General features: G+C 42.7%; 1 protein-coding gene across 1 annotated transcript in view; it reads left to right on the forward strand.

Annotated features, from left to right (window-relative positions):
- Positions 1-22,535, forward strand: part of fstl5 (follistatin-like 5) — a 427,630-nt gene that overhangs the window by 221,358 nt on the left and 183,737 nt on the right. The window lies entirely within an intron of this gene.

The raw sequence follows: 22,535 nt of genomic DNA on the forward strand, positions 1-22,535 counted from the left end.
AATGGTTAGGGAGGATATTATTGAATGCTTCAGACTGTGCGAGGATGAAATCCAATTTAGCCCACACATACATTTGTAATTCGGTCTCTGAAGGATATTTCCATTGACTTAGTGCACCTTAGGCTAATTTTTTTTTTTTTTTCATTTTTAAGCGGTTTTCCCAATTGGGACCAGCCGAATGTCCCTACAAGGTTAAAAATGTCTTATATTTCTGTCATTATGAGGACATTTGGTTCCCACGATGTGACAACATGTCACAGACACACGCCCACTCAATGGCCCTCATTTATCTCACTGCGTACAAACAGATTTATACATAAATTATTTAAAAGTAGACTGCCTTTCAGATTTTTCAAGTGTAGGTCATAAAAAGAATTTTCCATGACACCCAATTATTTTTTGTTTAGTGGACCAAAAGCTACTGAATTAGAATCACAGACTTCCAATTTTATTAGATTTTTTGTTTGTTTGTTTTAAACAGAACAATTAATGAATTTAGGTAGCCTAGTAAACTAGACCCACTCGCCTAGCGGCCAAAAATATTTTTGCCTACGAGTGGGTCTAGCCTCACACCATATCAACAAAACACCCCGGGCATCAAATCGTGCCCGCCAATCACAACGCAAGGTTTTTGTTTGGATTCTTTGGGCGGGCTTTTGCAGGAGTGACGACAAAGCTGCGCGACGCTGGAGAAAGCGCAGCAGGAAAGATGGCTATGGCTAGTGAACAGCGCGCGTTTGACTCCGCTTTGGAATCAGTTTTAGAAGAATTAGACTTGGAGTTTTCATTGAAACATGAGCAGAAAGAGGCTCTCCGCTCATTCCTTTTCAAGAAGGACGTTTTCGCTGTTTTGCCGACCGGCTATGGCAAAAGTCTGATCTACCAGCTGGCTCCGCTCGTAGCCAAAAGGATGGCTAGTTTGTGCAGTACGAAGAATTAATAAACAGCTTTGAAACATTACTTTTTGATTGTTTCTTATTTTCCCGTTATTTTAAATTTAAGGGAAATTATTTCACCAAACACCACTAAATAAAAACTCTCAAACAGTTTAAGCAAACCCTTGAAAAACCCTTGAAAAAAATAAGAGTGTATGTTAAGTGTGTGGTACAGACTCCAAACTTGTGGTCATTATCTCCAAACTTCTTAATATCTAGAACCTGTTTATTAATTAATACGCATTTTGAAAAATTATTTATTTCAAGCTCTCCCCCACTGCGCACTCTGACTACGTCACAGTCACTGTTGCGCTGATTGGTCAGAGCGTTGGCCTATACGCACAGAGACAGTTTGAAAGACAGCGGTTTGTTCCTCCTACCCGCTTCGGAAATGTCTACGGATCGAGGCCAGACTAAATATTCACATTTAGTCTGGCTTGCCAGGCTAGAATTTAGGGCCATGTGGCCCTAAATTCTCCGCAGTTTTTTTCCTGCTTCACCATGACCCAATTCAAGATGCTACATCATGCATCACGTGGTGGGCTTCCCCCATTCACGCAAGGCACAAATTTGAAACAGGAGAGAAAAATGGAGGACGCGAATGAAACATGAAAGATCGATTACAGTAACGGAAAGCGAGAAGAAAAGACGTTATGTTGCGAAGGAAAGGAAATGCAGGACCAAAGTAATGAATATCGGTGGTCAGCGAGCACCTCGGTGTGATTAGCTGTTCGTTTAGTGACAAAATGATGGAACTGTCAGTGCACGCTCAAAGGTAAACCTGTAGATGGCGGTAATGCAACACTGTGGATGCCAGCTGCCGTAAAACCCAAAAGAAGGAAAAAATAAGGTAAACCTGCGCATGCGCATGCGCACACGGACTTCCTCTGTCTGCTTGACTGCACGAAGCGAGCGATTTCATGCATATTATTTGCTCGGGAATCCACTCAAATTAAATAACTTCCCAGTCACAGAATGGCCTGATTTGTTTTGTTTGTTTTTTGTTTTTTTTAGATATTGCAGAAATAAACATAGATCAAATTTCAGAGGGAACTAAATTGCACCGGTTTTATTAAATTGAAAGGCCGTCTAGCTTTAATTTGTATCTGACTTTCTTATACTGTGATATTTTACTTTTACTTAATATTTTTAGAAGTACCTTACAAAGATATTAAAACCAACACTGAGCTTCATTCATCAATCTGAGAGTAAAACTGTGTGTCGCAAATCAGTTGTAGTATGCACGCGCCCGGTAATATACGAGTGATTGCCATTTATCAACATCTCATCTCGTTATCTCTAGCCGCTTTATCCTGTTCTACAGGGTCGCAGGCAAGCTGGAGCCTATCCCAGCTGACTACGGGCGAAAGGCGGGGTACACCCTGGACAAGTCGCCAGGTCATCACAGGGCTGACACATAGACACAGACAACCATTCACACTCACATTCACACCTACGGTCAATTTAGAGTCGCCAGTTAACCTAACCTGCATGTCTTTGGACTGTGGGGGAAACCGGAGCACCCGGAGGAAACCCACGCGGACACGGGGAGAACATGCAAACTCCACACAGAAAGGCCCTCGCCGGCCATGGGGCTCGAACCCGGACCTTCTTGCTGTGAGGCGACAGCGCTAACCGCTACACCACCGTGCCGCCCCAAATCTAAAGTGTATAATGTAAATTCAAAAATGTCAAACCTGAATTGCTGTTATAGGAAAAAGTGTTTTATTCCTCATACTGTATCAAGTAATGTTTTTGAATAAAAGTGCATTTTATATCCTCTTATAGTTACATTTAATATTGTGGAATGTCCACAAGCTGTGTTATAGAAGCTATAAACATACATTCCCTCACTAGTGTATTTTTTCCCTCTCTCTTGAAGTCCAAAAGACAAAAAAAAAAAAAAAAGTTGAACTCCAGTTTGTCATGTTACTCATTAAATGTAAAGTATTGTACTCGGTCCTGAAGATTTTCCCACGCTGGAAAACTTAATGTTACAAAACTAAAGACTCTTTATGTACAGTAAATGCTAAGTAAACATCTCACAGAAAACAGTTTTATGAAAAAAATCCATATATATATATATATATTTAAATCTGGTTATGTGGAGCGTATCCATGTATTAGTTATTACCATAGAAACAGTAACATTAGAACAGGTACCTTAATATAAACCTGTAATTTGCAGCTGCACCAGCATTTCAGCTGCTGTTAGAGAAAATTAATCAACATTTTTGGATGAATCGGATGAGAGAATACTTACAGGGTTGGTTGTGTCAGTTCCTAAGTTTTGGGAACGTTTGGCAATGGGTCCTCATGCAGGGGTAGAGAGAGAGAGAGAGAGAGAGAGAGAGAGAGACTCCTGTTGTTATGGATGTTGTTACAGTAGCAATTTAAACCAGACGAGACAGCACTGGGTTTCAAAACTCAGAAGTTTAATTAAACACATAGGGCATCCTGTCCTATTACTGTCAGGAAGACTGAGCTGAGAATCAAAGACCTGCTGACACTGGGAGCCCTCTTTCGCACTTTCTCTGGTCCACCATTGCTCATGTGTTGTGCAGTTTATACACATACTGTAAAAATAAGACGAGGAGTAGGTATTCTAGTGCCTTGTGTCTGCTCAAAGAGAGTTAACACTATGTTCACTAATATAATGAATTGTATGAGCAGTTAGGGTTAAAGTTAAGGTGAGAAACGGGTTTAGCAGTATTTTATTATGAATTAATTTAGAACTGTAATCTGCTGGAGGGTTTGAGTCCAGTCTTGAGAGAATTTTTGTACTGACTTATTACTAGTGACCCTTCTCAGAATTCACCAACTAGTGGCCTAGTGGTAGCGTGTCCGCCTCTCGATCGGGAGATCGGGAGTTCTATTCACGGTCGGGTCATACCAAAGACCATCATAAAAATGGTACCCACTACCATCTGGCAAGGCACGCTGCAATACAGATGTGCATGGGGAGTTAAACTCTTGTGGTTACCAGAGGACTAGCCCCCCACTGTAACCCTAGCTATGTAATAGGCGAGAGGCCGAGGGCTACGGAAATGGAGATCGGCGCTGCCCGATGCGCCACCATCAGAGTTGGGCCTGGTTAGTACTTGAGTGGGAGACTGCCTAGGAATCCCAGGTACTGAGGCTTGGGAAGGACTTTAACTTCTCAGAATTCAAAGCACTTACTGAAGAATGAATGAGGTGGCATGGTGGTGTAGTGGTTAGCACTTTCACCTCATAGCAAGAAGATTCTGGGTTCGAGCCCAGCAGCCGACGAGGGCCTTTCTGTGTGGAGTTTGCATGTTCTCATGTGTCTGTGTGGGTGTCCTCTGGGTCCTCTGGTTTCCCCAACAGTCCAAAGACATGTCCAAAGGCTAACTGGTGGCCGTAAGTGTGAATAGAACTGCCGTAGATGTAGATTGACCGTAGATGTGAGTGTGGATGGTTGTTTGTCTCTATGTGTCAGCCCTGAGATGATCTGGCAACTTGTCCAGGGTGTACCCTGCCTCTTGCCCATAGTCAGCTAGGATAGGCTCAAGCTTGCCTGCGATCCTGTACAGAATAAGCAGTTACGGATAATGGATGGATGGATGAATGAATGAACATGATCAACACAGCACTGCTCAAGCAATCTACTGTGTCCAGTCCCCTCCTATGTTAATGAATGTGGTATTGCTTTGTCCTGCAAGCTTCATATCTAACCAGTTAGATATGAAGCTTATATGCTCCTAACAGTTAGTTAATGTTAAACCCAACTGTTTTCACAATTATTTGTTGGGTTCCACAAGATCATACATGCACTCGGGATACACCTGAAACTCAGCTTACTCAGATAAACAGTGTTCTAAACAGATTCAAATATGGACTCCCAAGAAGGGCAACAAAAATTTTGCACAAGAAGAAGCTTTTTACAAGTAAAGGTTGTGAGATAAACAAAGGCCATGTTCTTTGTTCAAAGGCCACTATACAAACACCATCTGAATGAATGAGTGGTGTTCATTCATTCATCCTTAGTAACTCCCTGTTCACATTTCTAGATGAGATTAATTCTGGACAAGAGTGATGTAGCCAGGCTTGTAGTAATCAAGTCCGACTCGTGCCCTAATTTTAAGGACTTTTGATTTGACTTGGGCTTGAGCACTCATGACTCGGACTTGTGCATTAACTGTATTTGGACTCGTAAATTGGAGACGAGGACTCTGATTTTTTTTTTTATTTTTTGTAACATGGCATAATAATTTGGCATAAGATATTTATATCTACATTAATTTTGTACCAATTTCGTGCAAGAGTGTCACACCTGTGCGCCTTGGCGCATGCATCAGATAGACTCTCAGGCACGCTCCAGACAGCGCGCATGCCAAGCGGACTCTTGTGCATGTGCCGTAAGTGACTCACACCTGCACAGGATTAAGGCACAATCAGCACACCTATATAAAAAAACTGTGAAAACACACTTACTTTGCGAAGTATTGTGTTGCATTGCTGACACATTACCGAGCCTTATTCCCTTGTTTGGTTGCCTGATCCCTGATTTCCTGTTTCTTGTCTTTGATCCTGCCGAGTCTATGAGGACCTGTTTGTGCCTCGCTCGACCTGTTGCCTGTTTCACAATTTTGCCTGCCATTTTGGATTGTTTACCGTCTTCACTTGTATTAATAAACACAACTTCTGCACTTCCATCCATCTCCCAACCATCTCTGACAGAATACGTCACACTCCCTGACAAAGAGAAGCACATTCACATGTTCATACGTCATGTTCAGGAATAAACTAATGTTAATGGCGCTAAAACAGACACCGGCAAATGATGCGGTTGGAGTTTTGTACTCGGACTCGACTCGAACTTTTTTTTCTTTAATGACTTGGACTTGAACACTGGGGACTCGAGACTGGACTCGGACTCAAGGTTTAGTGACTTGACTACAACACTGGATGTAGCTGAGGTTTAAGGAACTGTCAGAACAAGAATTCAAATTGACACTGCTGGCATTTCTACCTTTGTTTTATTTTTTGCAGTGTTTCCTTTTGGTTTAGGCCACACCCACTTCAGGGTTAACTCAGAATACAGGTAAGAATATGGATATTTGGAGCCTAAAAACAAAAACACAGATTGGGGCAATGTGGCAAAGGATTTATCTTAGAGCTATATCGACTATGTAAAAAAAAAAAAGACTTTTGATTTTCGAATTTACAAAATTCCTAGCAATTTTATCTCATCTCATCTCATTATCTCTAGCTGCTTTATCCTGTTCTACAGAGTCGCAGGCAAGCTGGAGCCTATCCCAGCTGACTACGGGCGAAAGGCGGGGTACACCCTGGACAAGTCGCCAGGTCATCACAGGGCTGACACATAGACACAGACAACCATTCACACTCACATTCACACCTACGGTCAATTTAGAGTCACCAGTTAACCTAACCTGCATGTCTTTGGACTGTGGGGGAAACCGGAGCACCCGGAGGAAACCCACGCGGACACGGGGAGAACATGCAAACTCCACACAGAAAGGTCCTCGTCGGCCACGGGGCTCGAACCTGGACCTTCTTGCTGTGAGGCAACAGTGCTAACCACTACACCACTGTGCTGCCCCATATTTCTTTTCATATTTAAATTTAATTTATTTATTTTTTAATTCTCTCCATGGAGTCAATTTGGGTTTCGTGTCTGGCCTCATCATCATCATGAGGTCATGACCAGAAGACACAGAGCTACAAAGTCATCTCATTGGCCGTTGTCTTGTCTCTTACACTGATCAGTCAAGATCTTTCTCGAAATTCTGGGGGAAGGGGGGTGGCATTTGGAGTGAACATATTGGGGTGTTGGACTTGTCTCCATTATTCTCCTGAGCTGTAGGGAAGCATTCAGTAACAAGCTAATTTATTCCATTAGCATTTAATAAGTGTGCTTTAAAGAAAATGGGAATTGCTGCATTTGCTTCTGTCGCAACTCATTTGCATGTGCATATTTAATTGCACCCATCAGTTTTACTGATTAATGCATGTACTTGGTAATGATACTGAGCCAACAAAGTGCTATATGTTCTTGAGAGAAATATTATAATTGCAGTATGCGCAGTTTTGTTAGCCGTGATGTTTCATCCTGTCGTGTGCGTCAGATGAGCTTCCTGCACTACAGTGGATTTGTCTTCTTTGGTGCCAGAAACCAGAGCTAAATTAAAATTTCTGCCTTTATATGGACTAATTGATGCTTTTGTTTGTGATGTGGATGACCACAATACAGGAAATGAAGTAATGTCTTGGCTATATTGTGCCGACTGTGCTGTCTGTCTTACATTTGAAAATCCCAATGATGTTCTCTGTGTGAATTTGTCCTTTTTTTTTTTATCTTTCAACAGCAGCTGAATTGCTTTGTCAATAATTGAAGCTGGGTTGTCATTTTTGTAGGATATACAATAGAGTTTTCCAATATATTTGGCTTAATCGGTCTTTCTCGTCTCGTCTTCATCCGCTTATCTGGGGCCGGGTCGCGGAGGCAGCAGTCTGAGCATAGAAGCCCAAACTTCCCTTTCCCCAGACACCTCGGCCAGCTCCTTGGGAAGAACACCGAGGCGTTCCCAGGCCAGCCGAGAGACATAGTCCCTCCAGTGTGTCCTGGGTCTTCCCCGGGGCCTCCTCCCGGGGGTACATGCCTGGAACACCTCCCCAGGGAGGCATCCAGAAGGTATCCGAAAGAGATGCCCGAGCCACCTCAGCTGATTCCTCTCGATGTGGAGGAGCAGCAGCTCTACTCCAAGCTCCTCCCGAGTGCCTGTGCTTCTCACCCTAAGGGAGCACCCAGCCACCCTGTGAAGGAAACTCATTTCGGCCGCTTGTATCTGCGATCTTGTTCTTTCGGTCATTACCCAAAGCTCATGACCATAGGTGAGAGTCGGAACTTAGATCGGCTGGTAAATCGAGAGCTTCGCCTTTTGGCTCAGCTCCTTCTTCACCACGACGGACCAGTAAAGTGACCGCATCACTGTGGAGGCTGCACCAATCCGCCTGTTGAGCTCACGCTCTATCCTCCCCTCACTCGTGAACAAGATCCCAAGATACTTAAACTCCTCCACTTGAGGCAGGACTTCTCCACCAACCTGGAGAGGGCAAGCCACCCTTTTCCGGTTGAGAACCATGGCCTCAGACTTGGAGGTGCTGATTCTCATCCCAGCCTCTTCACACTCGACTGCAAACTGCCCCAGTGCATGCTGAAGGTCCTGGTTTGAAGAAGCCAACAGGACAACATCATCCGCAAAAAGCAGAGATGAAATCCTGTGGTTCCCAAACAGAATTCCTTCCGGCCCCTGACTGCGCCTAGAAATTCTGTCCATAAAAATTAACCAGTGACAAAGGGCAGCCCTGCTGGAGTCCAACATGCACTGGGAACAGGTCTGACTTACTGCCAGCAATGCAAACCAGATTCCTGCTCCATTCGTACAGGGACTGGACAGCCCTTAGCAAAGAGCACCGAACCCCATACTCCCGAAGCACCCCCCACAGAATACCATGAGGGACATGGTCGAATGCCTTCTCCAGATCCACAAAGCACATGTGGACTGGTTGGGTAAACTCCCATGAACCTTCGAGCACCCTATGAAGGGTATAGAGCTGGTCCAGTGTTCCACAACCAGGACGAAAACCGCATTGTTCCTCCTGGTTCCAAGGTTTGACTATTGGCCAAATTCTCCTCTCCAGTACCCTCCATTGTAGATGCGGTTGTTCGGAGCTGTGGCCGCAAGGTCTCCAGTGCCTGTCGTGGCAGCAATCCCTGAACACAGTGTTGGACACCGGAAGTAAGGGACGCCATCAAGTTGAAGAAGGAGTCCTATCGGGCCATGTTGGCCTCTGGGACTCCTGAGGCAGCTGACGGGTATCGGCAGGCCAGGCATGCCGCAGCTCGGGCAGTTGCGGAGGCAAAAACTCAGAACTGGGAGGAGTTCGGTGAGGCCATGGAGGAGGACTGTCGGTCGGTCTCGAAGAAATTCTGGCAAACTGTCTGGCACCTCAGGAGGGGGAAGCAGTACTCTGCCAACACTGTTTACAGTGCGGGTGGGGAGCTGTTGACCTCAACTGGGGACATTGTCGGGCGGTGGAAGGAATACGTCGAGGATCTCCTCAATCCCACGGTCACATCTTCCATTGAGGAAGCGGAGGCTGATGACTCAGAGGTGGACTCGTCCATTACCCAAGCCAAAGTCACTGAGGTGGTTTGCAAGCTCCTCGGTGGCAAGGCACCGGGGGTGGATGAGATCCGCCCTGAGTATTTCAAGTCTCTGGATGTTGTGGGGCTGTCTTGGCAGACATGCCTCTGCAGCATCGCGTGGCGGTTGGGGACAGTGCCTCTGGAGTGGCAGACTAGGGTGGTGGTCACTCTTTTTCAGAAAGGGGACTGGAGAGTGTGCTCCAATTATAGGGGAATCACACTTCTCAGCCTCCCTGGGAAGGTTTACTTCAGGCTTAATCAGTTTAAAATAAAAGGGGTGACTATAGGTGTGTTTAGTTAGCATTCAACAAATGGACTGATGAGTTTTAGCAAGGTTTGTTACAGCTATAATTAAAGAACAGTGATATAAACACTGGCAGTGTCATGCAAGTTCACACTTTACAAGACCTAGCTTCAAAGTTCAGTTCACATAGATTAAAATGAACTACTTCACTTTCATAGTTCACAGTCCCAAACATGAACTAGTTCACTTTCATGTTCACTTCTTTCTGAATACTTTTAATGAGCTGCTCTGAATCCAAAGTGAAATTTGGATTCAGCAATTAAAATATCAAATTTTACCAACCATTAGAAAACTCTTGGAGTCTACTTTATTGATAAGCAAATTAGACATGTCATGACCAGCGCATCTAATTGCATCACCAAAAGACAACATTGTTCAAGTCAAGGAACACTCGAAAAAACCAAGATGGTCACATAATAATGTTCCAAGGTGTGATCTTGAGACATCAAAACACATTGTATTTCATATCCCAATATAAAAGTTACATTTTTGCCAATTATCTCTACTTCTACTGTTTGAACCCTTATAAAAAGAAGTTTATTCACGTGTGCTTCTAGTATACATAAAAATGAGTATGCTTTCAGTTTACTTTTTATTTACTTAGAGATATACTTAATAAAGTTATACATAAGTATTCTTGGCTTATAGGGGAGAGCGGGGTAAGATGAGCCACTTTTTACATTTTTCATCATAACTACATGTTAAAGCCATTTTTGCTTCCAGTCTACACACCATACCAAATTTCAAAGTGTACTGTTACTATCTGAGCAAAAAATAATTGATAAGCTCTTATGGTTAGAGTGATATTACCTCTTGAAAAAAAAATGTCAAGTGGCTCAACTTACCCCATGCACGGGGTAAGATGAGCCACTGTGTGGGGTAAACTGAGCCAACACAAAACATGTTAGGTTAACAAAGTAAACAACTTTTATTATTAGAAATGCAATCAATGAATCAAGTCAAGTCAATCAAGTGGGGGATAGGGCCGTTGCATAGAGAAGGGGAGATGAAGAGAGAGGTGATAGAACGAGATGGGATAGGGAGGGATAGATAGATGGATAGAGAGAGAGATATGCATAGATAGAGAGAAAGAGGGATGGTTAGAGAGGGAATGAGAGATATACTATATTATAGAAATTACTAAAACAGTAGAGCAGTGCCAAAAAATCTTATTTCTTTCAGTAGGTTAAAACATTGCTAAAACATGCAGCAATCATTCCATCAATCATTTCATCATTATTCATTGTTCCAAGCGTTCAAATTGCAAGGGAACACCATTTGCCTCTCCCTCCGTGCTGTCCCCCCAACAGTAAAGGGGCAGGGCAATTTTTTCACAATATCCTGTCTTGACAGGACAGCCTCATCTTTCTCTTTGAAGACAAAGGTTGGCTTTCTTGCAGAGCCATGGCATGACCGGCTTCTTTTGAGAAATCTTGCCTCTATTTCGAAGACATCCAATTTGATTATCTGGCCAATGAAGAAATGCACTTTCACCAACTTGGTATAACCTGTCTCTACCTCTCCATTCTTTATCTTTTCAATGAACCTAGTCAGAGTCATCCTGTACAAATGCATATCCCTCGCCACAGCCCGAATAGGCCTGCCTTTCCTGACTTCCTCTGCGGCTCTCTCCAAAACTGCACGGGACTGTGCGGCCCTGTCTGTTTTTCTTTTGTATGAGTGTGGCATCATGCACATCTGTAATAACAGAGGGCATTATTTTATTTATTAAAAACGTTTTAAACATATTATTTATATTAACATGTTATTTATTTGTTTGTTTATTTGTTGTTGTTGTCATATATGACCAGCAAATGTGAAAACTTAAGTGTCATCCATATTGGGTAAGCTCAGCCACCAATGGGGTAAGTTGAGCCAGTGGCTCAACTTGCCCCACATCTAATGGCTCATCTTACCCCGTGGCCACCATTTTGTAGAAAAATGCTAATAAAGGGGATTAGGCTAATCAAAATTATTTTTATTAGCATACATATCATAGCTTAGAAAGCCACTAACTTAACCCTAATGTGTCTAAATATTATTCTACTTTTGTCTTCTCTAAATCACCTTCACTGTGGACAAACATGGAATTGACTTAGAAAGCACAAAAACACATTTTTATAAATATCTCCCTCACCTAGTTTGACATGTGGTGCTCCTCTCCACAAGTGTAAGTAAATGGTCCCGCCCCCCTTTGAATGTGGTCACATGGTCACATTTGTTTACTGTTTCTTAGAAACAGGGGGTGGCTCATCTTACCCCCTGGCTCATCTTACCCCGCTCTCCCCTACTGAAAAGTATATAGAAAAGTCTAAGTATATTAAGCTTAAACGTTTGATCAAGATATACTTAACAAAAGTGGAATAAAGTATTAAAATATTTGTGCCTTATGTTTAAGTGTACTTGCCCTGTAGTTGTGCTCATCCTTTTGATAGTAGCCTATAAAATACTTCTTTTTCACACATATTGGCTTCTTTGTGATATACGGCAGCATGTTTTAATCCCATCTTTTAAACTTATATGTACCATAAGTTTGGGTGGAATAGCTTAAGAGTAAACAGTGTTGGAACTTAAACTTATCTTTTATGTACATAGTGTTATTAACCCACAAAGAGACAGATAAACATTTCTCTTATTTTATTTGCCAAAAAATTGAAAACAAAGGTGAGAATATTGTGACAGACTTGAATCATACTGGCTGTCATTATACGCCATTACCAAAATACATCTGAATTTTTACAATTTCATCAAAAAAAGTCAAATTTCATCAGTAAAATCATGGCAACAACACTGGACTTAAGATACTAGAAAACTAATAGTATACCTAAAAAGGTAGTTGCAGTATACTTCAAAACTAAAAAGTGGACTGGATGTATATAACCAGTAACTAATAGTATATTTCCAATATGCTATAAATTATACTTTTATAAATTAAAAAGTGGACTAGAACTGTGTAACGAGTAAACCAATAGTATATTTCTAGTATACTATAAAGTATACTTTAGTAAACTAAAAAGTGGACTAGAAGTATAAAACAAGTAAATGCATAGTAGATTTCCAGTATACTATGAAGTATGTTTTTTGTAAACTAAAGAGTGGACTACAAATATAGAACTAGTACACTATTAGTATACAAGTTTAATTGTGGTATACTTGCAGTACAAAAAAATACTAGTTGTATACTCAAAGTTTACTTCTCTTAGATTTAAAGTATACTTTTTATAAACTAAAAGTGGGCCGATTTAGTCCCAAGAAGTATTAGAATAGTTTACTTACAAGTATACTGTAAGTACATTGATATCAGTATACTTGGTACACAAAAGTATACTTAAGGAAATATACTTTAACGTTACTTAAGTATACTTAATAAAATGAACTTGAAATATACTTTTTTTTGATAAGGGAATGTCATTCGTTCTTGCCAGAATGAACAACACTCATGTGCTTGTTCATTAGTCACAAACTTATTCATTCAACTTAAATAAAAAATAAGCAAATAACAAGCTAACAGACAAATATGCATACAAGTAAATGGTTTGTTGGATTTCATAACAATAAAGTCAAGCTACACAATGAAACCTGTACATATTGCATATGTACTAGTGTGCTATTATTTAGAAACTTTATTAAAGTAGTAAGTAGGCGTGACCTCCGTGACTTTCAATCCCCAGCAAAGGAGGTGTGGCCTCTGTGCCTGTCAATGAAGGATGTATGGTGCTTTGGCTATCAGTCATAATGAAGGAGGTGTGGCCTCTGTAGGTGTCAGTCCAAATATCGAAGGTGTGGTCTCTTTATAGCTATAAAGTAATGAACTCATCCCTAATGAGCAAGTCTGAGGCAACTGTGGCAAGGAAAAACTCCATGAGAAAACATGAGGAAGAAACCTTGAGTGGAACCAGACTCAAAAGGGAACTCATCCGCATTATGTGGGTGTCAATACAAGTACAGAAGGCGTGGTCTCCGTGGTTGTCAATACAAGTATAGAAGGCGTGGTCTTGGTAGGTGTCAATACAAGTATAGAAAGCGTGGCCTCTGTGGCTATCAATACAAGTATAGAAGGCGTGGCCTCTGTGAGTATCAAATACAAGTATAAAAGGCGTGGCCTCTGTGGGTGTCAATATAAGTATAGAAGGCGTGGTCTCTGTGGTTGTCAATGCAAGTATACTGTATAAGGTGTGGTCTCTGTGGTTGTCAATACAAGTATAGATGGCGTGGTCTCGGTAGGTGTCAATACAAGTATAGAAGGCATGGCCTCTGTGGGTGTCAATACAAGTATAGAAGGCGTGGTCTCAGTAGGTGTCAAATACAAGTATAGAAGACGTGGTCTCTGTGGTTGTCAATGCAAGTATATAAGGCATGGTCTCTGTGGTTGTCAATACAAGTATAGAAGGCGTGGTCTCTGTGGTTGTCAATGCAAGTATAGAAGGTGTGGCCTCTGTGGTTGTCAATACAAGTATAGAAGGCGTGGTCTCTGTGGGTGTCAATACAAATATAGACGGCGTGGCGTCTGTGGGTGTCAATACAAGTATAGAAGGCGTGGTCTCTGTGGTTGTCAATACAAGTATAGATGGCGTGGTCTCAGTAGGTGTCAATACAAGTATAGAAGGCGTGGCCTCTGTGGGTGTCAATACAAGTATAGAAGGCGTGGCCTCTGTGGCTGTCGATACAAGTATAGAAGGCATGGTCTCTGTGGTTGTCAATACAAGTATAGAAGGCGTGGTCTTGGTAGGTGTCAAATACAAGTATAGAAGGCGTGGCCTCTGTGGCTGTCAATACAAGTATAGAAGGCGTGGCCTCTGTGGGTGTCAATACAAGTATAGAAGGCGTGGTCTCTATGGGTGTCAATGCAAGTATAGAAGGCGTGGTCTCGGTAGGTGTCAATACAAATATAGAAGGCGTGGCCTCTGTGGGTGTCAATACAAGTATAGAAGGCGTGGCCTCTGTGGGTGTTAAATACAAATATAGAAGGTGTGGCCTCTGTGGTTGTCAATACAAGTATAGAAGGCGTGGTCTCTGTGGTTGTCAATACAAGTATAGAAGGCGTGGTCTCTGTGGTTGTCAATACAAGTACAGAAGGCTGGTCTCTGTGGGTGTCAATGCAAGTATAGAAGGCGTGGTCTCGGTAGGTGTCATACAAATATAGAAGGCGTGGTCTCTGTGGGTGTCAATACAAGTATAGAAGGTGTGGCCTCTGTGGGTGTCTATACAAGTATAGAAGGCATGGCCTCTGTGGGTGTCAATACAAGTTTTGAAAGGCGTGGTCTCTGTGGGTGTCAATACAAGTATAGAAGGCGTGGTCTCGGTAGGTGTCAAATACAAGTATAGAAGGTGTGGCATCTGTGGCTGTCAATACAAGTACAGAAGGCGTGGTCTCTGTGGGTGTCAATGCAAGTATAGAAGGCATGGCCTCTGTGGGTGTCAATACAAGTATAGAAGGCGTGGTCTCTGTGGGTGTCAATACAAGTATAGAAGGCGTGGTCTCGGTAGGTGTCAAATACAAGTATAGAAGGTGTGGCATCTGTGGCTGTCAATACAAGTACAGAAGGCGTGGTCTCTGTGGGTGTCAATGCAAGTATAGAAGGCGTGGTCTCGGTAGGTGTCATACAAATATAGAAGGCGTGGTCTCTGTGGGTGTCAATACAAGTATAGAAGGTGTGGCCTCTGTGGGTGTCAATACAAGTATAGAAGGCATGGCCTCTGTGGGTGTCAATACAAGTATAGAAGGCGTGGTCTCTGTGGGTGTCAATACAAGTATAGAAGGCGTGGTCTCGGTAGGTGTCAAATACAAGTATAGAAGGCGTGGCCTCTGTGGGTGTCAATACAAGTATAGAAGGCATGGTCTCTGTGGGTGTCAATACAAGTATAGAAGGCGTGGTCTCGGTAGGTGTCAAAAACAAGTATAGAAGGTGTGGCCTCTGTGGCTGTCAATACAAGTATAGAAGGCGTGGCCTCTGTGGGTGTCAATACAAGTATAGAAGGCATGGCCTCGGTAGGTGTCAGTACAAATATAAAAGGTGTGGCCTCTGTGGTTGTCAATACAAGTATAGAAGGTGTGGTCTTGGTAGGTGTCAATACAAGTATAGAAGGTGTGGTCTCTGTGGTTGTCAATACAAGTATAGAAGGCGTGGTCTCGGTAGGTGTCAAATACAAGTATAGAAGGCGTGGCCTCTGTGGGTGTCTCATCTCATCTCATCTCATTATCTCTAGCCGCTTTATCCTTCTACAGGGTCGCAGGCAAGCTGGAGCCTATCCCAGCTGACTATGGGCGAAAGGCGGGGTACACCCTGGACAAGTCACCAGGTCATCACAGGGCTGACACATAAACACAGACAACCATTCACACTCACACCTACGGTCAATTTAGAGTCACCAGTTAACCTAACCTGCATGTCTTTGGACTGTGGGGGAAACCGGAGCACCCGGAGGAAACCCACGCGGACACGGGGAGAACATGCAAACTCCACACAGAAAGGCCCTCGCCGGCCCCGGGGCTCGAACCCAGGACCTTCTTGCTGTGAGGCAACAGCGCTAACCACTACACCACCGTGCCGCCCCTCTGTGGGTGTCAATACAAGTATAGAAGGCGTGGTCTCTGTGGGTGTCAATACAAGTATAGAAGGCGTGGCCTTGGTAGGTGTCAGTACAAATATAAAAGGTGTGTCCTCTGTGGTTGTCAATACAAGTATAGAAGGCGTGGCCTCTGTGGTTGTCAATACAAGTATAGAAGGTGTGGTCTCAGTAGGTGTCAATACAAGTATAGAAGGCGTGGTGTCTGTGAGTTTCAGTCTGAGTGAAGGAGGTGTGGCTTCTTTGACAGTCCTATTGTAGAAGGTGTTGTCTTTGTAGATGTTAGTACTTTTGAAGAACTCACAGCCTCGACAGGTGTCAGTCCTACACTGGCTGGGGTGTGGCTTTTGTAACTGTTAGTCATAATGAAGGAGGGATGGCTGATGTGGGTGTGTCAGTCCTAGTGAAGGAGGCATGGCCTTTTAGCTGTCAGTGAAGTTCGCATGGCCTCTATACCTTTAAATTACTGCATATCATAAATGTATTGTGCAAGTATTGTATAGTGTGCATTTTGCATTGTTGTTTATCTGCACACCTAGTGGAAAAAAAATGTTCCTGGTTAATAAAAGAAGGAAAATCCTTGTTCCTGGATAATAAAATAATCTGATTCTTTATGGCTGTGATAAAGTTTTAAGCAAATAGTTTAATTTTTAAAAATTAAACTATCACACTAGCTTGTTAATCCCACACTGAATTATCTTTAGTTATTGCTGGGTTCTTGCCCAAACTGATAGTCATACCATCAGTTTTTGTCTGGCTAATCAGACACAAGGTATGCCACCACACTTGCCAGAGCAATTGGCAGTTAGGTGCCTTGCTCAAGGGCACTTGAGCCAGACCTGCTGGTTCAGGAAATTGAACAAGCAATCTTTTGGCCCTAAAGCTGTTTCTCTAACCATTTGGCCATGGCTTCTCAAAGTAGCTTGGAATGAGAAATCCATACCACACACTATCACCATGTACATGTTGGCTCTAAATGTCTGGGATTTTCTCTAGAAATATGGTTTAAATTAGAGGTCTGCGCGGGACAGAATTTTCAGTACCGCTTCCGCCCGCTCCTGCATTGTGCAGTCCCACTCCCACAAAGAATTATGATTTTCAGTCCCGCTCCCGCATTGTGCAGTCCCACTCCCGCAAAGAATTATGATTTTCAGTCCCACTCCCGCCTGCCATATTTTGTCCCGCTCCCGCCCGCTCCCGCAAAGAATTATGATTTTCAGTCCCGCTCCCGCCTGCCATATTTTGTCCCGCTCCCACTCGCAAATCCCACTTGATGCAGATGTTCGCGTTATTTCTCACGAAAGTTCTTGTCATTGGCTTGGGGAATTAAACATGCTGAGCTTAGCTGAGCTCTCCACTGACCGATCCTTCACCTAGCGCACGTAGCGAGGGTGCGCGTTGCCAGGCGGCATGCGCAGCTGAGGCTTTACAGAGATACCCATTGTGAGCTTCACTAGAGGAGCTCTGGTCTTCTGCCATGATCGGAGATCTCAAACAAGGAAGAGCGGAAAGGAATCGGAAACGTACGCGAGATTAGACCACATCCGCAAATTTAGGCATCTTAAAATGTTTTTATTAATGCCAAATAAAATATCCAGCACAAATTATACAGTATATGATAGACATAAATTAATAATTTATAAATTTTATTTTAAACACGTTTTTAGTTAGCGGGACTGCAGCTTATCACCTCTCCCGCCCTCTGCCGCATTGTGCACTCCCCCTCCCACCCGCGCCCGCAATGAGCTTTCAAAATTTGTCCCACGCTGCACTGCTTTGTGTCGGGTCACGTGGGAGTGCAGGGCTCTAGTTTAAATATGGATCAAAGGGAGCAATAGTCGCTCTTAATATATGCCATATACAACCCCGATTCCAAAAAAGTTGGGACAAAGTACAAATTGTAAATAAAAAAGGAATGCAATAATTTACAAATCTCAAAAACTAATATTGTATTCACAATAGAACATAGACAACATATCAAATGTCGAAAGTGAGACATTTTGAAATTTCATACCAAATATTGGCTCATTTGAAATTTCATAACAGCAACACATCTCAAAAAAGTTGGGACAGGGGCAATAAGAGGCTGGAAAAGTTAAAGGTACAAAAAAGGAACAGCTGGAGAACCAAATTGCAACTTATTAGGTCAATTGGCAATAGGTCATTAACATGACTGGGTATAAAAAGAGCATCTTGGAGTGGCAGTGGCTCTCAGAAGTAATGATGGGAAGAGGATCACCAATCCCCCTAATTCTGCGCCAACAAATAGTGGAGCAATATCAGAAAGGAGTTCGACAGTGTAAAATTGCAAAGAGTTTGAACATATCATCATCTACAGTGCATAATATCATCAAAAGATTCAGAGAATCTGGAAGAATCTCTGTGCGTAAGGGTCAAGGCCGGAAAACCATACTGGGTGCCCGTGATCTTCGGGCCCTTAGACGGCACTGCATCACATACAGGCATGCTTCTGTATTGGAAATCACAAAATGGGCTCAGGAATATTTCCAGAGAACATTATCTGTGAACACAATTCACCGTGCCATCCGCCGTTGCCAGCTAAAACTCTATAGTTCAAAGAAGAAGCCGTATCTAAACATGATCCAGAAGCGCAGACGTTTTCTCTGGGCCAAGGCTCATTTAAAATGGACTGTGGCAAAGTGGAAAACTGTTCTGTGGTCAGACGGATCAAAATTTGAAGTTCTTTATGGAAATCAGGGACGCCGTGTCATTCGGACTAAAGAGGAGAAGGACGACCCAAGTTGTTATCAGCGCTCAGTTCAGAAGCCTGCATCTCTGATGGTATGGGGTTGCATTAGTACGTGTGGCATGGGCAGCTTACACATCTGGAAAGACACCATCAATGCTGAAAGGTATATCCAGGTTCTAGAGCAACATATGCTCCCATCCAGACGATGTCTCTTTCAGGGAAGACCTTGCATTTTCCAACATGACAATGCCAAACCACATACTGCATCAATTACAGCATCATGGCTGCGTAGAAGAAGGGTCCGGGTACTGAACTGGCCAGCCTGCAGTCCAGATCTTTCACCCATAGAAAACATTTGGCGCATCATAAAATGGAAGATACGACAAAAAAGACCTAAGACATTTGAGCAACTAGAATCCTACATTAGACAAGAATGGGTTAACATTCCTATCCCTAAACTTGAGCAACTTGTCTCCTCAGTCCCCAGACGTTTACAGACTGTTGTAAAGAGAAAAGGGGATGTCTCACAGTGGTAAACATGGCCTTGTCCCAACTTTTTTGAGATGTGTTGTTGTCATGAAATTTAAAATCACCTAATTTTTCTCTTTAAATGATACATTTTCTCAGATTAAACATTTGATATGTCATCTATGTTCTATTCTGAATAAAATATGGAATTTTGAAACTTCCACATCATTGCATTCTGTTTTTATTTACAATTTGTACTTTGTCCCAACTTTTTTGGAATCGGGGATGTAGCTCCATCTCTTCTTTGAGCTCAGTGTTACTTGAATTTGTAAATTCCTATGAAGTCATAATCACACAATTGCAAATGTAAAATGATTTATAAGAAGCTAAAACAAATGGTTAATATTAGAGCGAGGTTCAGGGTTAGCATTTAGAAGTTTATGATGTTATTTGTATGAAATGCAATGAAATCATGTTTCCTTTATAAGCATCACCTTTGCTATGAGTGTTGGTGTTTTTCAGTGCAGCTTGTTTTTTTTTTTAATTGTTTCCTCAGTTTTAGCTGTTAAATGGAATCTTGGACCTGTTCATCACGTCTGGTCATTACACGCCTCCATGAGCAGAACTAATTCATTTAGACCTTCCTGCTCAGTATAATTCTCGTTACACTAAAGAGTAGTCAGAGAGAGAGAGAGAGAGACAGACAGACAGACAGACAGACAGACAGACTGGTTGACAGTTAATGGTTTATACCACACACAGAGACATGACCCATGTAGATGTCTGTGATGCATCACTGTCTTCATCTCCAGACACTATGTGGGGAACAGAAATCCAGATGGAGTGTGTTTCTGTTTCTGGGGTTTGTGTTGATTGCTAATCGACTGTGGGTTCATTATTTCTGATTATAAAGAAACATTTCTCCAGTAGTCGGGCTGTGTCATGCCTAGGCAACTCAACAGCGATTAATTGAGCTACTGCTTGATTACTTAATGACTTTAGTTGCGCACACACACACAGAGAGCTAATTCATCGCTACGCAAAATTACTAACTACTAACTACAAGAAAATTGCGATTTTAATGACAGATCAAGATGTAATCTGTTAGAAATTGGAAGAAAAATCTAGAATAAGCCTTTTCATCCCAAATGTACCGGTAGTATATATAATGTCCAAATTTTGTTTATTTAAATTTGAGCTGGAGGTACAATGCTAATGTCACTAACATAGGGTGACCAGATTTCCCTAGTCTGAAACCGGGACACTTTTGCGCGCGACCATGCTCGTGCACGCACACCTTTTTTTTTTACGTAAACGTGACACTCAGAGAGGTGCTCTTATCATTTTGTTGAAGCTCACATTTATCAACATCTCACATGAAATAAAACAAACAGGCATTTTGTTATCTAGTAGCATAGTGGTATACAGATCAGTTAAATTATGGTCAGACAACAGATTTTGTAATGGCTGAGAATAGGCCAGGCTATGTCCATAGGCCAAATTTAAACTGATTTATTTCACCTGTTTGTGAGAACACCAAGAAGAATGTATATGCACATGTAGGCTATAGCTCTAAAATTGTATGCACTATAGCATGAACTTAAAAAGTAGATATGTGACCTCAACATAGCCTAGGTCAGAATCAACCTTACTAACCATTCCCCACAACTGCATGAATAAAGCAAGAAGATGTGTACAAAAGTGAACACTTTAATGGAAGGTGCAACAAGCTGTTCAACACAGCAATATGGCCGGACTGTCAGAATGGTATGTTAAACAGAAACAAAAAAGAGACAAGTGATTTGAGAATATACACTCAAACAAAACAGCAGTAAAGGAGGAGAGGGGCGACAGCCCGAGGAAAGCCCCACAGGAGCGCACAGCATTTGCGACATAGGCTACCCAACTCAGTACAAGAACAAAACACTTACAGTGTGTGCAGTAGGCTTCGTGCGCATTGTTCTGCACCTCTCGGAGGAAGGGGTAGGTGCCCTGTAAATCTTTGGAAAAGGTACATTTTCTTTTCAGCATAATTGCTGCGGCATTACTGCTGCTAGACAAAGAACATTCGCGCCAGTTAATGTTTATTTTATTGTTGCATGGCAACACGTTCTGTTGTCTGGAATAATGTGGCTAAATAAACACCCATGCCACAGGGCCAGGGGGCAGTAACCAGGAAAGTTTGCAATTCTTGTTGTGGCAGCGAGGGCGTGGTCAAGCGTCGGTCTGTGACCGGAGGGTGGAGTCAGGGAAGGTAAGTGGCAGAATCACTACACCTGATGTGAATTAATGTGTTTGTGTGTCTTCCCCAGTGACTGCGCCCTATTTAAGGAGAGAGAGTGAGCTCTCTCCCCAACCAGACGACTGGAGTGTGTGCGTTGGTTGGGAGAGTTAAAAGTTTGCTGAAAAGTGAAAAAAAAAAGAGTTTTGTGAACTCAGTTCTGGCTTGCCATCCTTCTGTGCTCCACCCACCCATACAGACTGTCACAGTGGTGCTGAAACCCGGGACCGAGCACAGAAGGACGGCAGGCCAGAACTGAGTTCACAAAACTCTTTTTTTTTCACTTTTCAGCAAACTTTTAACTCTCCCAGCCAACGCACACACTCCAGTCGTCTGGTTGGGGAGAGAGCTCGCTCGCTCGCTCTCCTTAAATAGGGCGCGGTCACTGGGGAAGACACACAAACACATTAATTCACATCAGGTGTAGTGATTCTGCCACTTACCTTCCCTGACTCCGCCCTCCGGTCACAGACCGCTGCTTGACCACGCCCCTGCTGCCACACCGGTCAATTCATCAAAATAGTAAATGCAGACATTTCTCCGCCGCTAATGATTCCCACGCTGCTCAGTCGCAAATGTCGCGAGTGGCGAAAACCGGGACATATCCGTGTCCCGACAGACTTTTGTTGGGACTCGGGACACACAACCCCAAATCGGGACTGTCCCAGTAAAACCGGGACATCTGGTCACCCTACACTAACAAATAAGGCTAACCGTTAGCTAATATCATTCTAACTCACCTTAAGATGCATTTCTGGCGTCAGTAACATGTAAGGTACATTAAAAATGAAATAAACAAACCAAATCTGATCTGTAGTGTCATTCTTTTACCATTTTTTACTTGATTCTTGTGCCAAATAACACCAAATTACTGTATGTGCTAGCAATTAATGTGATTCACTGTTTGCCACTTAGATAATCAGCATCCGTTTTTGTCCACTTTAAAGATATCTGTGTCTGTTTGAGATCAATTAACTTGAGTATGTAATGATTTCTATGTCCAGTTTGCACTGTAGGTACTAAAACCTGAAGGCTAGAAATGTCCTTACTGGTCAGCAATATTAGCCTCATAGT

The sequence above is a fragment of the Neoarius graeffei genome, chromosome 8, assembly GCF_027579695.1.
Source record: "Neoarius graeffei isolate fNeoGra1 chromosome 8, fNeoGra1.pri, whole genome shotgun sequence".
Classification (NCBI taxonomy): domain Eukaryota; kingdom Metazoa; phylum Chordata; class Actinopteri; order Siluriformes; family Ariidae; genus Neoarius; species Neoarius graeffei.